Raw genomic sequence first — 6,005 nt, 5'->3', positions numbered from 1 at the left:
GTGTCCCAGCTAAGACACAAGAAAGATAAGTTACACGAAAAAGCTGGAGTAACTCAGCGGGACAGGCAGCTTCTCTGGAGAGAAGGAATGGGTGACGTTTCAGGTCGAGACCCTTCGTCAGACCATTTTATTTTCAAGTGCTGGCATTACATCAACTGTCTCAACTTTTCCACTCCCCTTACCGACTCTAACCTCTCAAAAAAAAGTTCAGACAGTCAAAACGTCTATCTCTAGAGTTGAAATGCAGATAGAGATTAGTTTAATTTTCAGCATGGACGTAGGGGATCAAATGGCCTGTTCCTGTGCGGTACAGTTTTATACTTCATGCAGGTATCAGGGGGTATGGAGAGAAGGCAGGTACGGGACACTGAGTTGGATGATCAGCCATGATCATATTGAATGGCGGTGCTGGCTCGAAGGGCCAAATGGCCTCTACTCCTACACCTATTTTCAATGTATATACAGATTCAGATTCAATTTTAATTGTCATTGTCAGTGTACAGTACAGAGACAACAAAATGCATTTGTTATATACATATATATAATTGTGAGAGGAATAGATAGGGCAGACAGAGGAGATTTGTTTGAGGGCCGAATGGCCTCTACCTGTGCTATACTTTGTACATTAAACGATGAGAGGAATAGATAGACAAGATAGACAGAAATTAGTCACAACCTTTGTCCCCAGGGTTAAATGCAGGCAGAGATTACGTTTGAGGGCCGAATGGCCTGTTTCTGTGCTGTATAGTTTTATGCTTCATGTATATAAATATATATAATTGTGAGAGGGATATACAGGGTACAGTTAGGACATTTGTCCCCAGGGTTAAATGCAAAGGAGATTAGTCTGAGGAGATTGAGGGCCGAATGGCCTGTCCATGTGCTGTACAGTTTTCTGCTTCATGCATATATATATATATATATAATTGTGGGAGGGATAGACAGATAAAATGCAGCTGTACAGTTTTCTGCTTCATGCATATATATATATATATATAATTGTGAGAGGGATAGACAGATAAAATGCAGACAGGAGATTGAGGGCCGAATGGCCTGTTTCTGTGCTGTATAGATGTGCTTCATGCATATATATATATATATATATATATAATTGTGGGAGGGATAGACAGGATAGACAGTTTAAATGCAGACAGAGGTTAATTTGAGGAGATTGAGGGCCGAATGGCCTGTCCATGTGCTCTATAGTTCTATGCTTCATGCATATATATAATTGTGGTAGGGATAGATAGGGTAGACAGTTAGGACATTTGTCCCCAGGGTTAAATGCAGACAAAGGAGATTAATTTGAGGAGATTGAGGGCCGAATGGCCTGTCCATGTGCTCTATAGTTCTATGCTTCATGCATAAATATATATATATAATTGCGGGAGGGATAGACAGATAAAATGCAGGCAGACAGAGATTAATTTGAGGAGATTGAGGGCCGAATGGCCTGTTTCTGTGCTCTATAGATGTATGCTTCATGCATAAATATATATATATAATTGTGGGAGGGATAGACAGATAAAATGCAGGCAGACAGAGATTAATTTGAGGAGATTCAGGGCCGAATGGCCTGTTTCTGTGCTGTATAGTTCTATGCTTCATGTAAATATATAATTGTGGTAGGGATAGATAGGGTAGACAGTTAGGACATTTGTCCCCAGGGTTAAATGCAAAGGAGATTAGTCTGAGGAGATTGAGGGCCGAATGGCCTGTTTCTGTGCTGTATAGTTCTATGCTTCATGCATATATATATATATATATATATAATTGTGAGTGGGATACAGATAAAATGCAGACAGAGGAGATTGAGGGCCGAATGGCCTGTCCATGTGCTGTACAGTTTTCTGCTTCATGCATATATATATATATATATATAATTGTGGGAGGGATAGACAGATAAAATGCAGACAGAGCAGATTGAGGGCCGAATGGCCTGTTTCTATGCTCTAGTTCTATGCTTCATGTAAATATATATATATATAATTGTGGGAGGTATAGACAGATAAAATGCAGGCAGACAGAGATTAATTTGAGGAGATTGAGGGCCGAGTGGCCTGTTTCTGTGCTGTATAGTTTTCTGCTTCATGCATATATATATATATATAATTGTGGGAGGTATAGACAGATAAAATGCAGGCAGACAGAGATTAATTTGAGGAGATTGAGGGCCGAATGGCCTGTTTCTGTGCTGTACAGTTTTCTGCTTCATGCATATATATATATATAATTGTGGGAGGGATAGACAGATAAAATGCAGACAGAGGAGATTAATTTGAGGAGATTGAGGGCCGAATGGCCTGTCCATGTGCTGTACAGTTTTCTGCTTCATGCATATATATAATTGTGGGAGGGATAGACAGATAAAATGCAGGCAGAGGAGATTGAGGGCCGAATGGCCTGTTTCTGTGCTGTATAGTTCTATGCTTCATGCATATATATATATATATATATAATTGTGGGAGGAATAGACAGATAAAATGCAGGCAGAGATTAATTTGAGGAGATTGAGGGCCGAATGGCCTGTTTCTGTGCTGTATAGTTCTATGCTTCATGCATATATATATATATATATGTATATATATATAATTGTGGGAGGGATAGACAGATAAAATGCAGACAGAGGAGATTGAGGGCCGAATGGCCTGTTTCTGTGCTCTATAGATGTATGCTTCATGCATATATATATAATTGTGAGAGGGATAGACAGTTTAAATGCAGGCAGACAGAGATTAATTTGAGGAGATTGAGGGCCGAATGGCCTGTTTCTGTGCTGTATAGTTCTATGCTTCATGTAAATATATAATTGTGGTAGGGATAGATAGGGTAGACAGTTAGGACATTTGTCCCCAGGGTTAAATGCAAAGGAGATTAGTCTGAGGAGATTGCGGGCCGAATGGCCTGTCCCTGTGCTGTCCTGCCCCGTGTATGTGGGATAGCACACACAGGACGGGCCGAGCGCCCGTCTCTCCTCACGGCCGTGTTGCTAGTTGCCCATTTTGCCTCAGAGCCGCGCCGTGTGGAGCTGTAGCGGGTACCTGGTCGATGGCCCGGCGGTAGGCCCGCTCCGCCTCCTCCACCTCCACCAACCGCCCGCCGCTTCGCGCCATTTCTTCCCTCCGGCGCCGGCCGGCCGCCTCCCGCCGTCGACACATGCGCATGCGCCCTGCGTGCGGGGCAGGGAGGCGAGTGGAAGATGGCGGCGCTGCCCCTCTCCATACCACGTGACCCCTCCCCCCCTGTGTTGAGGAGGGAGGGACGCATGCGCTCTGCGTGCGGGGCAGAGAGGCGGTTGGAAGATGGCGGCGCTGCCCCTCTCCACACCACGTGATCATCCCCCCCCCTGTGTTGAGGAGGGGGGACGCATGCGCTCTGCGTGCGGGGCAGGAAGGCGAGTGGAAGATGGCGGCGCTGCCCCTCTCCACACCACGTGCCCCCTCCCCTCGCGCATGTGTGGACGACCGGCGGAGAGGGGGGACGCATGCGCTCTCGGTGCGGGGCAGAGATTCAGACAACATGGCGGCGCTGCCCCCCTCCCTCTCCGCACCACGTGACACGCACCAGCCCGACGCAATGGGTTGACCACAGTGGGTGGGAGCGCATGCGCTCTCGGTGCGGGGCAAAGAGGGGAACAACATGCCCCTCTCCATACCACGTGTCTGGCTTGCAAATGTGACATGTTTAACACAACAGGCCCCACAGCATTGATACAGAACCGTTCTATTCCACTTTCTTGGGCAATTTCTGCTTTTTAATTAGATTCAGATTCAGATTCAGATTCAATTGTAAGTGTCATTGTCAGTGTACAGTACAGAGACAACGAAAATTAACATCATAAACAGATTATTCTGAATCCATGGAGCACCACTGCCCCGCGCGGCTTGGAATGGCCGCGGGACTCTGCGAGCGCAAGCCGGGGTCTCTAACACCAAGACCCGGTGTGCGACCTCGCACCACCCGGCGTGGCTTTAATGGCCGCGGGACAATCGCCATCGCCAGCCGGGGGCTTTGACTTTGACTCTGACATCGGGGGGGGGGAGAGAGTGCAGTGGAGAGATAAGCTTATTTGGCCTTCCATCACAGCTATGTGATGGATGTTTATGTAAAATGTAATTATGTTGTTTCTGGGGTCTATTTGTGCGTAATGTATGGCTGCAGAAACAGCATTTCATTTGGACCTCCAGGGGTCCAAATGACAATTAAATAGACTATTGACTATTGGGATCCCCCTGTGCGTGCACATCTCTGAAGATCTCTCCTGGTCCGAGAACACTGACGCAATTATCAAGAAAGCTCATCAGCGCCTGCCTCTACTTCCTGAGAAGATTACGGAGAGTTGGTTTGTCAAGGAAGACTCTCTCTAGCTTCTACAGGGGAGCAGTAGGGAGCATCAGCTGCAAAACCAGCAGGATGCTCCTCAGCTTCTTCCCGCAGGCTATAAGACTGATAAACGGACTTAGCCCCCTGCCAAAGTATCGCACACCAACCATCAACCTGGACACACTGCAGCAGCTGTCGATCGGAACGCCTGTTGATGTTTAGTAGAGAGTAGAGTGTTTAATTTAATTTGTTCATGATATATGTATTTTTATTTCTATTTACTTGTTGTTATTTGTACTGCACACTGAATGGACACTGGTTGAGCAACGTTTTTTTGTTTCCTCTGGGTATGTGAGTACTCAGGAAATGACAATAAAGATATACTGATACTGATGCTGACTGGTTGCATCGTGGCTTGGTTCGGCAACTTGAGCGCCCTGGAGCGGAAAAGACTACAAAAAGTAGTAAACACTGCCCAGTCCATCACCGGCTCTGACCTTCCTTCCATCGAGGGGATCTATCGCAGTCGCTGCCTCAAAAAGGCTGGCAGTATCATCAAAGACCCACACCATCCTGGCCACACACTCATCTCCCTGCTACCTTCAGGTAGAAGGTACAGGAGCCTGAAGACTGCAACGTCCAGGTTCAGGAATAGCTACTTCCCCACAGCCATCAGGCTATTAAACCTGGCTCGGACAAAACTCTGATTATTATGAACCCATTTTCTGTTATTTGCACTTCATCAGTTTATTTATTCATGTGTGTATATATTTATATTATGGTATATGGACACACTTATCTGTTTTGTAGTAAATGCCTACTATGTTCTGTGTGCTAAAGCAAAGCAAGAATGTCATTGTCCTATACAGGGACACATGACAATAAACTCACTTGAACTTGAAAATTAGAAACATAGACAATAGGGGCAGGAGTAGGCCAATGGGCCCTTCGAGCCAGCACCACCATTCAATATGATTATGGCTGATCATTCAGAATCTGTACACCTTTCTCCCCATATCCCTTGATTCCGTTAGCCCCAAGAGCTAAATCTAACTCTCTCTTGAAACCGTCCAGTGAATTGGCCTCCACTGCCTTCTGTGGCAGAGAATTCCAGATTCACAACTCTCTGGATGAAAACCTTTTGCCTCATATCAGTCCTAAATGGCCTACCCCTTATTCTTAAAGTTAATGGCCTTAATTCTGAGACGATGTCCTCTGGTCTTAGATTCTCCCACCAGTGGAAACATCCTCTCCCCATCCACTCTATCCAGGCCTTTCATTATTCCGTAAGTTTCATTGAGGTCCCCCCTCAACCTTCTAAACTCCAGCAAGTATAACTATCCAATTTAAAAATAAATTGGATAGTTATATGGATGGGAAGGGAATGGAGGGTTATGGTCTGAGCGCAGGTATATGGGACTAGGGGAGATTATGTGTTCGGCACGGACTAGAAGGGTCGAGATGGCCTGTTTCCGTGCTGTAATTGTTATATGGTTATTATAAGTACAGGCCCAGCGCTGCCAAACGCTAATCGTACGTTAACCCACTCATTCCTGGAATCATTCTTGTAAACCTCCTCTGGAGCCAACACATCGTTCCTCAGATATGGGGCTCAAATTTGCTCATGGTACTCCACATGCGGCCTGACCAGCGCTTGAAAGAGCCGCAGCCAGTGTTAGTGT

This window comes from Leucoraja erinacea, unplaced genomic scaffold (assembly GCF_028641065.1).
Source record: "Leucoraja erinacea ecotype New England unplaced genomic scaffold, Leri_hhj_1 Leri_113S, whole genome shotgun sequence".
NCBI lineage: Eukaryota > Metazoa > Chordata > Chondrichthyes > Rajiformes > Rajidae > Leucoraja > Leucoraja erinaceus.
Note: the sequence above shows the minus strand (reverse complement) of the source record.